Consider the following 12,716-nt stretch of genomic DNA (forward strand, 5'->3'; position numbering starts at 1 on the left):
AAAACATTTATATTAGATTATACAGGTGTTCTTACAGTTCAAAAAATAAAACCAAAACTTTGTTAATGAGGTGACAAACTGAGGGGAGTTACAGGGAACTTGTTCAAGGAGACCAAACCTTCTGAAATGATTTGAAGCATTAGAACTAAGGATGGTAATGCCTTAAACTTGCTAAAGGAAATCAATACATTCTTTGATTGTTATTCTCTTTGCCAGCTGGTTAGGCCCATATCTGATAATGACAAAGTGAGATCCTTCCCTGAGTTGTGTCAGCCCAAAAATGCCACCTGAACAACTATTACTAAATTAAACATTGGCGGGGCCATAAAAGCCTTCCCATCATGAGATAACCCTTCCAAGTCAGATGTTATCATTAGAAATATACACAAATGTTGAGTTCTATTGTTAAACTCTTCATTAATGCGTACCAACCCTCATTTCACATGGACAAACACAATGGTCTTACACACACACACACCATCTCAAAAGGCAACTGAATTAAAAGGATATAAGGTAAATGGAGAAAAAAAAAAGTACCTCATAGAGGTTAATATCGTCACTTGGGACATGCAGTTCCAGATGGTTTTAAAGTTTGTACAAAGTTCAGAAGTGTTTAGGCAATGGAATTAAGGCAAACCCAATGTTATCTATTAAGAGAGGGGATGAAGCATAACATAAGTATATTTTCTACCACATGACTTAGGGCTGTACCCAAATGCCCCAGATGAAAATCAAATTAGTCAATAACTTCATTTTATTAATGTATTAATAAATTAATAATATATTAATATCTGACATAATATATATTTTAATTATATATATTTTTTAAAAATGAGTGCCAGTCATATAGAAGTGAATGGGTCAGAACCAATACCTGCTTTCACAGATCTAAAAGAGAAGCATGGAAGACAGAAAAAGGAAACCTAGCAGGGAAGATAGACAATTAAATAACTAAATAAGTATTTGCCATAAAGAGTGGAAGGTTCTATTGTAAGCGATTAGGGAAGGGGATAACTGGGAGTGTTCTTTAAAGAAATGATATGGACTGTGAGATCTGAAGCTTGACTGAGAAATGTACCAGATACAAAGTAAACAAGGCCCTTGCCCCTCACAAAAAATGGTCCAAATCTTCAACATTTCTTAACTGAATTATGCAATAATTTTCTAACTGGGTCCCTTCTTCTAGTCTTCCCCGTTGTCTAACCTCTATGTAGTACCCCAAGTAATTTTTCTTAGAGATCAAAATCCTTCAATGACACAGTACTACCTAGTCTAGAGAATGACTTATAGACTTCTTAGCAAGGCATTTATGCTTCACATTTTTACCTCGAGTTCTCTTGCCAGCTTCATTTTTCATCACTTTTGGAATGTGATGGCTCCCCCAAATGTTCATGCCCTAACCCCTGTATCCTGTGACTGTGTTGTGGTACATAGTAAAAGACACTTTACACATGTAGTAAGATTATAGACTAAAAGCAGTGGGATTATCATGGATTATCTGGGTGAGCCCAATCACATAAACCTTTAAAAGCAAAGTATTTTTTCTGGCTGGAGTCAAAGAAATTCAACAGAAGGAAAACTCAGAATAATTTAAAGCATGAGAAGGACTCAGTGCACCATCACCAGGTTGAAGATGTAGGGAACACAATGATGAGAGCTGAGAGAGGTTCCCAGCCACACCTAGAAAGGAAACAGGGACCTCAGTCCTGCAACCAAAAGGAACTGTATTCAGCCAACGTGAATGAGCTTAGAAGCAAATGCTTCCTCAGAATCTTCAGATGTAAGCTCAGGCCAAACAGCCCATTGAATTTGGCCCTGTGAGACTCTGAGCAGAAAACAATGAGGTATTTATCACAGCTCTCTAGTCCCTGTGTACTTCAGCAATCACAACCTATATGCAGAGAGATTAAAGTTTGCAATAAAATTTGAATGTTGATTGAATTAGTGATTTGAGTTGTCTCCATTAAAAACCCATGTAATTAGTATTAAAATAGTCTACCTAAGTGTCCATCAGTGGATAAATGGATAAAGAAAATGTGGTATGTATATATACAATAGAATATTATTCAGCCATGAGAAAAAAGGAGATTCTGCCATTTGTGACAACATGGATGTACACTGAGAACATTATGCTAAGTGAAATAAGTCTGACAGAGGAAGTTAAATACAATATGATATGACTTATATGTGGAAACTAAAAAACAAAACAAAACAAAATGAATTCAAAAAAAAAAAAAGAGAGCAGAATGGTGTTTACCAAAGGTTGGGAGATGGGGGACTGGGGGAGACATTGTTTAAGGGTATATACTTGCAACTAGTCTTGGAGGTCTAATACACAGTACAGGGATTACACACAACAAATTGTGTTATAAACATTAAACTTGCTAAGAGACTAGATCTTAATTGTTCCCACAGCTAGAAGAAATAATAATTATATAATGTGATAGAGACTTTAGCTAAAGCTACAATGGTGATCATATTGCAATATAAAGGTATCAAATCAATATGTTGTATACCTTAAACTTGCACGATGTTATACGGCAATTATAGCTCAAATTAAAAAAAGAAAAAAAACAAAAAGAGTCAAGAGAAAAAGAAGAAATAAGTGCCCATCCCTAAGGATGTTTAATTAGAATATTCCTTTCCTTGTGACTGCTACTTTTGGCAAGAACATGTCTTAAAAAATGAAAACAAAAATTGAGTGTTAAATGTAGTCAGCACTACCCTTATTTCTTTTTTCTTTTTTTATAAATTTATTTATTTGTTTGTTTGTTTTATATTTGACTGTGTTGAGTCTTCATTGCTGTGCGCGGGCTTTCTCTAGTTGCAGCTAGTGGGGGTTACTCTTTGTTGTGGTGTGCAGGCTTCTCATTGTTGTGGCTTCTCTTGTTGTGGAGCACGGGCTCTAGGCATGCAGGCTTCAGTAGTTGTGGCATGCGGGCTCTAAAGCACAGGTTCTGTAGTTGTGGCATCCAGGCTTAGTTGCTCCAGGGCATGAGGAATCTTCCCAGACCAGGGCTCGAACCCATGTCTCCTGTATTGACAGGTGGATTCCCAACCATTGCACCACCAGGGAAGCCCACTACCCTTATTTCTATAGCTATTTCCATCACCTCTACTTTACCTTGTGTGGAAATATTTAAGTGACCAGAACCAAAGGAGTGGCAGGCAGAATTCTAAAGATGCAGTTGCAAGGTTCCTGTCCCCTGACAATCAAAAACTAACCTAGATACTGTTGTGAAGGATTTTGCCAGTGTAATTATAGTTCTAAGTTATTTGAACTTAAGATCTGGAGATCATCTGTGTGGGCCTGACACAATCAGATAATAGCTTCTAAAGTGGAGAGACTTCCTGACTGATGGCAAAAGATGAAGTCATAGGGGGACATCAGAGATATTCAACACACAAGAAGGAATCAACACAAGGTTCCTGGCTTTGACAATGGAGGAGGCCATGAACCAAGGAATGTAGGCAGACTCTAGGAACTGAGGACAATCCTAGACAACAGCCAGCTGGGAAATGGGGACCTCGGTTCTACAACCTTATGGAACTGAATTCTGCCAACAACCTGAATGAGCCTTGAATCAGATTCTACCTCAGAACCTCCTGATAAGATCCCAGGCTTTCTGACACCTTGATTTCAGCCTTGTGAAAACCTAAGAAGAGAACCTATTTGAGCCCACCTGGACTTCCGACCTACACAAACTGTGAAATAATAAATGACAATCATTATTTTATTTAAGCTGCTATATTTGTGACAAGTTGTTATAGCAGCTATTGAAAACTAATATCAAAAGCATTGACATAACTACAAACCTAACACAGCTCCTCCTGTATCTGTCTCCAGTGTCTTCTCCCTGAAGAATGTGTGAAAATTATTAGTCAGTGTGGTTTTTGGATGTTCTTGTTCAGTCTTGCTTATTTAGTAGGTGTCTCAGATACTCAGTGATATGTCCAAGTTTCTTAAGCTCTCTGGATTTCAAATGCCTAATCTGTAAAATGCAGATGATAAAACAAAATTAGTACCCACTTCAAGAGATTAAATGAATTAGTGCTTATGAAATACTTGGAATAGAACTTGGCATATAATACATGTTCAAAAACATATTTCATCATGCTTTTGTCTGTTCTGAAATGACTCTCCTTGGTTCATGCCTTAATAACCAAGTTTTGGTGTTCACATGTGCATTTGCTCAAAATGCAGTCTCTATAGATTGGTGCTCATGAAAGACAAATATGGAGGTTCTCTCTCCAACCTGAGAGCTCTAAGTTTCTTTTGCCAGGAACTGCAATGGTATACTTATGGTATCCATATATGGTTCCTTATGTTGGTCTATAGAGACCAAAAGCCACTTTGGCTTGAAGAATATTATCCCCTTTGGCAAAGTCTCCAGTTGTGTAACATGGCTTCATTCTTAGTGTCACATTGTTAACATCCCCAGGCAACCATGGCTAGAGACATTGCTAGTTAATCATTTGGGCCCCAAATTATACAAGTTATGCAAACTTTTCATCTGTTTTACTGAAATTGGGACTTAGCTTTTTAAGACATTTTCTTGAATCAGTTTTCAGGAATCATCTATTTTTGAGATGAAGGGAATGACTCATCCACCCTACTAAGAAAACAAATTAATCATGATTATGCCTACAGGAAATGTGCTTCAAGGGATTAGATACATTTCCTGATGCAAAGTTTACACCCTGGCCTGTCAGATATAACTAACACTCCAGGTAAGTACCACTGGTTTTCAGTCTAGTTGATATGAATGGATTATAAAATTTCTTCCATAAACATATTCTTTCAAGAATAATCCTTAAATCCAAGCTCTAGATTCCATAATACAATTTGAAAAGAAAAAGAAAACATCCAGATCCTCCAAAACAAATTCTCCTTTATAAAAACTACTAACCCTTCCTTTCTGTAAGCAATTGTTCAGCAATTAAGAAAAATATAAATTATAACTTTCTTACTACCTTTTTAGCTTTTATTCATTGAGATAAATTTTATACATGGTAAAATATCCAGATTTAACATGTAAAATTTTATGAATTTGACAAATGTATGTAACCCTGTAATCACAACTACAGTCAAAATATAGACATTCCCATCACCTTAAAAAGTTCTTCTGGCTCCCTTTATAGTGAATCTCCTTTTTAGAAGATATTCTTTCCACCCTCTGTCCCAGGCAGTGACCAATCTGATATCTATATTCATAAATTAATATTGCCTATTCCAAAATTTCATACAAATTTAATATGAAATTAATCTGTCTTGCCTGGTTGCTTTCTGTCAGCATAATGTTTTTAAGATTCATTCATGTATGCACATTTAGTTTGCTCCTTTTTGTTGTTGACTAGTATTCCATTTTATAAAAATTACTATAATTTTTTCATTCTCCTTCAAATGGATATTTTAGTTGTTTCCAATTTGAAGCTATTATGAATAAAGCTGCAAAGAACATTACTATAGAAATGTAGTTTTGTTTCTCTTTGGTAAGTATATTGAAGTAGAATTGCAGGTCATTGGGTAATTTTGTATTTGACTTTACAAAAAATAGCTAAATAGTTATCCAATGTGGTTGTAACATGTTACACTCCCACCTGCAATATATGAGAGATCCAATCATTCTACACCTTCACCAACATTTGGTATTTTCTTTTTACTTTTTTTTTTTTTATTATTTTAGCCATTCTATTGTGGTTCTATTGTGAGTGCAATGGTATATCAGATGGTTTGAACCTTTAGGTGGTTTAAATTTGTGTTTCCCTGTTGACTAATGATGTTATGTACATTTCCATGTGCTTACTGGCCTTTGAATAACTTCTTATTTGTGAAGTAACTACTCAACTCTTTTGACATTTTGTTGGGTTGTTTTCCTTTATTGTTGATTTGTAGGCATTAATTATATATTCTGTATATGAGTCCTTTGTCCACTATATGTATTGTTAATATTTTTCCCAGTCTCTTCTGATATTTTCATTTTTATAAGTTTTTTATGAATTCAACTAATGAATGTTTTTATTTTATGATTATTGCTTTTTTGTCCTCTCTTAAATGTTTGCCCATCTCAAAACTGTAAAGATATTTGCCAGTGTTTTCATTTAGAAGTTTCATAGTTTTAGCTTTATGCCACATCTCTAATCATCTCCAATTAATTTGTGTGTATGCTGTGAGGAAGGGTTTAAGGTCGATCATTTTTCATATGTTTATCCAATTGTTGCAGCACAGTTTGTTGAAAGGATTTTTTCCTTGTTGAATTGCCTTGAAAATATTTTCAAAATTCAATTGACCATATACATGTGAGTTTATTCTGGTTTTCCATTGATCAGCTCATCTATCCTTATGCCAGTGCTACACTCTCTTGATTACTATAGATTTATAGTAGGGTTGCAGTCAATAATAGTCTACACATCAACTTTGTTTTTATTTTTAAAATTGTTTTGGTTCTTATAGTTTACTTTTATTTTCATAAATTTAGAATCCATGTGTTAATTGCTATTAAAATGGAATTTTTACTGGGATTGCATTGAGTCTTTAGATCAAGTTGGGGATTGTTGACATGTTAACAATACTGACCCTTCCAATCTTTGAATATGGTATATATCTCAATTTATTTAGGTCTGTCATTAGTTTTGAAAAATTCTCAGCCATTATTACTTCAAATTTTTCTTCTGTTCCTGTCTCTCTTTCTTCTCCTTCTGGGGCTCCCACTGTATGTATGTTACACCTTTTGTAATTGGTTCTTAAATAGTCTGTTTCTTTCTTTGTTTTCTTTTCATTGTTGTTCTTTTTCCTTTCTGCTTTTCAGTTTGGGAAGTTTCTATTGACATATCTTCAAGCTTACTGACATTTTTCCATGGCCTTGTCCTGTCTAATGATGAGCCCATCAAAGACATTCTTCATTTTTGTTACAATGTTTTTGATTTTTAGCATTTCCTTTGATTCTTTCCTTGATTTTCCATCTCTGTGCTTACATTACCCATCTATTCTTGTATGCTGTTCACTTTTTCCATTAAAGTTCTAAGCATATTAATCATAGTTATTTTAAATTCTTGTTTTGATAATTCCAAAATCCCTATCATATCTGAGTCTGATTCTGTTGCATGCTTTGTCTTTTCAGATGGTGTTTTTTGCATTTTAACATGCTTTATCTTTTTTTGTTGATAGGCATGATGAATCAAAATAAATATGCCTTAAGTGTGAGATTTATGTTTATCTGGCTAGGAATTAGGCTGAATTCACTGTTGCTGTAGCTGTAGGTGTTAGAGCTAAATTTTTTTCTAGTGTCCTTGATTTTTGTCTCCCCTGTTGTCTTTGTGTTTCTCTAGAGACTCCTTTTTAAATAGAGTCTGAGACTCGCAATTCTTTCAGCTGTAATCTTCTGTTATTATATAAGAGTCCAACTGATGTGATGTAAGATGGCAGAGAGGAGAGCATATAGTTCTATGATTAGGCCTCAATCTTTTAGTGAGCCTATGTTCCCGGGCAATGACCTTCATAAGTGCTTTTCATCTTGTTTTTCCTCCTTAGGTGAGACAGGAAGCCTAGAGGTGTCTGGAGTTGGATATTTCCCCTTCTGCCAGGTCAGTTACACTCCAATAAAACTCAAGTTAATTAGGTTCTGGGAAAATAGTTTTCCTTGAGAGCATGTTTTTGTTAGGGAGAGCAGAATACACTGGGCGCTTTCCAAAATGGCTATTTTCCCCCTCCTTCTGACAGGAGCATGAGGGAAATTTTCTCCCATATTAACCCTGCAAACTTAGTGGGGCTCCTGGATAAAACTTAAAAAAATGTGGGGGCATCCCTAAGACTGAGCCATCCATTTTTTAAACTCTCAAGCTCATCCACACTGAGCCTCCAGCAATTTGTCAATCACAGTACTGACTCCAGCAGCCGACTTCTGCTCCTGTTAAGCTGTGATTCTCTGTGTTTGCCTATCTTTACAATTTTCAGGTTGGCAGCTTGCCCTGTGACCTCAATTGTCTGATGGACCTAATAAGTGTTGTTGATTTTCAGTTTATTCATCTTTTGCTTGTTGTGATGACTTCTAAACTCTATGTTTTGGACCAGAACCAAAAAGTTTTTTTTCCATTTGCTTAGAAATGTTTACATTTATCTTACAATATTTTGAACTTTTCAATGTAGATGTCTTGCACATCTCTTGTTCAGTCTGTTCCTAACTATTTTATGTTTTTGATGTTACTATAAATTTTTAAAATTCACTTCCAATTGTGTAATGCTGGTACACTGAAACACAATTATTTTTAAAATTTTTGTATCTTGACCTTGTAATTTGAGATCTTGATAAATTTACTTTTTACTTCTAGTAGTTAATTTGTACATTCCTTACAATTTTCTAAATATATAATCATGCCTTCCTTAATTAAAAAGTTTTAATTTTTCCCTTCCAACTTTCAAGTTTTTTGTCTCTCTCTGTTGACTTACTAAACTGACTAAGACATCCAGTACAATATTGAAGAAATATGCTGATAGGTGACATTTTTGTCTAATTTCTACTCTTAGGGGAAAAGCATCCAATAGTGCATCAGTATCAATAATGTTAGCTATAGGCTTTTTGTAGATCCCTTTTATTGCACTAAGTTCCTTCCCTAATTGCTAAGAATATCTTGTTTTTAAATCATGAAGAAATGTGGAATTTGTCAAATTATTCTTCTGCATCTTTTGAAATGATTTCATGATTTTTCTTCTTTATTCCCTTAAAATGGTGAGTTACAATGATTGATTTTGAATGTTAAACCAATCTTGCATCACTCATCATGTACAGGAATAAACCCCACTTACTCATCTTGTACAGGCAGACCTCAGAGTTATTGCAGGTTCAGTTCCACACCATTGCAACAAAGTGAATACTGCAATAAAACAAGTCACATGAACTTTTTGGTTTCCCAGTGCACATAAAAATTATGTTTACACGATACTGTAGGCTATTAAGTGTGCAATAACTTTATGTCTAAAAAACAATATACATACCTTAGTTTAAAAAATGTTGGGTTGGCCAAAAAGTTCATTCAGTGTTTTCCGTAAGATCTTACTAAACCCAATACTTTATCACTAAAAATCTTAATCATCATCTGAACCTTCAGAGTTGTAGTAACATCAAAGATCACTGATCACAGATGATGATATCAAATATAATAATAATGAAAAAGTTTGAAATATTGCAAGAATTACTAAAGTGTGACACAGAGACACGAAATGAGCTAATGCTATTGGGAAAATGCAGGATTGCCAAAACCTTCAATTTGTAAAAAGAACAATATCTGTGAAGCACAATAAAGAAGCACAATAAAATGAAGTATGCCTCTATTATCTTTATGTATCTATTATCTATCTATCTATCTACCTATCTATCTATCTATCTATCTATCTATCATCTATCTATATTGCTGTATTTAATTTCCTACTATTGTGGTAAGGATTTTTTTGGTATTCATGAAGAACACTAGCTTGTTATTTTCTGTTCTTGTAGTGCCTTTGTCAGATTTTGGAAACTGGCTTATTCGGACCTCATAAAGCAAATTAGGAGGGATTTTCCCTTCCTTCATCTTCTAAACAAGTTTTATGAGATTAATGTTATTTTCTTCTTAAATGTTTCACAGAATTAATCAACAAGAACTTGTGTTCTGGAAATTTTCTTTGTACTTTTATTATACATTCAATTTCTTTCATAAATGTAGTTATTATAATTTTCTATATCTTTTCATGTCAGTTTTGGCAATTTTTGTCATTCAAGGAATTAATCCATATCATCCAATTTGTCAGTTTCATTAACATAAAGTTATTCATAATATTCTTTGGGTATCATTTTAATGTGTGTAGGGTCTGCAATAATATCCCTACTTTCATTCCTGATACTTGTAATTTGTATTTGACCTTTTATTTATTCATTGATCTACAACAGAGTTTATCTATTTTATCAAACTTTTCAAAGAACCAGATTTTTTTGTTAATTTTTTCTACTGTTCGTGTTTTCTATTTTATTGATTTTTGCTATCTTTATTATTTTCTTTCTCCTACTTTGGGTTTAACTTTCCCTTCTTTTTTAGCTTCATAAGGTAAAAATTAAGATCAATAATTTTGAGCCTTTCTTTTATATAAAGAAGACCTGCTTTTTTTATATATTCAGATTTATACATTTCCTTTTAAGCACTGCTTTAGCTGCTTCCCACACATTTTGCTATATTGCATTTTCATTACATTTCAGGTGGATTTTTTTTCTTTTTTTTTTTTTTTTACATGTACCAGGCATCTTTTATTGGATGTTAATTCTCAATTAGGATATGAAAAGATTTACACCATTGTGTTCCTCAAGGAAGGGTGCCAAGCAAAAAAGGTCATGGTCAGGAATGTAGAGTTGCACTCCACACTGGGCTCTCTTCAGTGGTACTTGCATAACCTCTCATGTTTGAGTTCCTTCTAAGAAAGACAATAGTTGAAAAGCATGTAAGTTGCCAGCACCATAGAAACCCCAGTGATGCTTCCTTTCTTCCATTGACATACTTGTAATAACCTCTTTGAAATGCTCCAACAATGCCTTTAGGGGTGAAATCCTACATTAATATCCAGCTCCCCTATTTTGACATCCATGAATTTCTTCTCCTTCACTGGTATCACTGACACCATGTTGGTGTCCTGTGTGTCTATTGCCCAGGTGTATTTATTTTATAATTCCCCTTGTAATTTATTCTTTGACTCTAGGGTCATTTACAAGTAGGCTGCTTAATTTTAAACCATTTGAGGATATTTCTAGATACTTTTTTGTTACTAATTTATAATTTAGTTCTATTGTGCTTGGAGAAAATTCTCTGTAATATTTAAATCTTTTGATATTTATTGAGATTTATTTTAAGGCCCAGCATATTATCTATCTTGCTTAAAGTTCCATGTGCACAAGAAAAGAATGAGTTTTCTGCAGTTGTGGGGTGAAGTGTTATAAAACGTTAATCGGGGTAAGTTAGTTGATAGTGTTTTCAGATCGCTAATTTTTTATTTAGTTGTTCTCTCACTTACTGAGAGAGGATGTTACTACATCCAACCAAGGTAAATGTCTTTTTTTGTCAATAATTCCTCTTTTCTTAAATTCTATTTTGTTTGATAATATTATAATCACTTAACTTCAGCTTTCCTATGCTTACCATTTACATTGTATATATTTTATATTCTTTTACTTTTGATATATATGTATCTTTATATTTAAGTGTGGCTCTTGAAGGCCACATAAAGTTGTGCCTTGCTTTCTCATCTAGTATAAATTATTGAAATAATCCAAATGGTGACAATAAAGGAGGATCACAGAAACAAAAAATATATATAAGAACTAGCAAGATGGTAGGTTTAAACCTAACTGCATCAATATTACATGAAATGTAAATAGACTAAACAATACCTTCTCATGAAAAGCTTTCCTTTGGGTTAATTTAATAATTTTTAATTTTTTAAAAAATTCTTCTATTAGATTTTTAATTATACCTTCTAGTGCCATTTTAGTAGCTGCTCTAAGGATTAGACTACCCATCTTAATCTTATCACAGTACATTTAGAGTAAATATTGTACCCATTCATGTAAAAAATAAATACCTTGCAAGTTAAAATTTCATATACTCACCACTCTTTGTATTATTATTATCATATGTTTTATATTTACATAAGTTATAAATTCAACAATACAGTGTTTTGGAGAAAGACAATATTTTTAAAATTTACCCTTATATTTATCCTTCTTGATGATTTTCATTTTTCCCTGTAGATCTGAGTTTCCATCCAGTATAATTTCCTCAGTCGTAAGAACTTTCTATAGCATTTCTTGTAGCTTAGATAGTCTGGTAACAGTATATCTTAAAATATCTTTATATCACCCTCATTTGGAAGAATATTTTCACTGGATATTGAGTTCTGCATTTACAGTTGGGTTTTTTTTCAGCACTTTAAGATGTGATTCCTTTTTCTTTCAGTTTCAATTGCTTTTGGTGAGAAGTTAGCTGTAACATATCATTTTTTCCCTATATGTAATCTGTCTTATTTCCCTGATGCTTTCAATGTAATATCTTTGGTTTTTCATAATTTGACTATGAAATGCCTAGATGTGGTTTGCTTTAAATTCATCCTACTTTATGCTGGCTAAGCTTCCTGGATCTGTAAGTTAATGCTTGCCTTTTATGTATTTAACTAAATTTAGAAATATTTAAATTACTTTTTAAATTTTTTTATTATTATTTTAACAATATTTTTTACACCCTATTCTTTCCTCCTAGGTGTCTAATTTCATGTATTTTAGATGCTTAATAATGTCTTGGAAGTTACTGATATTCTCTTCATTTTTGTGTTAATCTTTCTTCTTCTTCTTCATATGGATAATTTTGATTGGCATATCTTCAATTTCACTGACCCTTTCTTCTATATTCTCAATCAACTATTAAGTGAATTTTTCATTTATGGTATTTTACTTTTAAATTATCAAATGCCCATTTAGTTTTTAAAGTAGATTTTATTTATTCACTGAGATTTCCCAATTGTTCACTCAATTTGACAATCTTTTCTTCTAAGACCCTGAGCATATTTTAATGGCTGCTTTAAAATCTTTTTCTGCTAATTCAATAAACTTGGTCATCTAGAACTCCTTTTCCACTAACTCCTTTTTCTCTTGATTATAGATCAAATTTTCCCATTACTCTGTAGGTTTTATAATTTTTTATTA

At 33.3% G+C, this 12,716-nt stretch overlaps 1 pseudogene; it reads right to left on the reverse strand.

The window, feature by feature from the left end:
• Positions 1-10,399: 10,399 nt before the first annotated feature.
• Positions 10,400-10,645, reverse strand: LOC137217019 (ATP synthase subunit f, mitochondrial-like; annotated as a pseudogene).
• Positions 10,646-12,716: the final 2,071 nt, after the last annotated feature.

The sequence above is a fragment of the Pseudorca crassidens genome, chromosome X (assembly GCF_039906515.1).
Source record: "Pseudorca crassidens isolate mPseCra1 chromosome X, mPseCra1.hap1, whole genome shotgun sequence".
NCBI lineage: Eukaryota > Metazoa > Chordata > Mammalia > Artiodactyla > Delphinidae > Pseudorca > Pseudorca crassidens.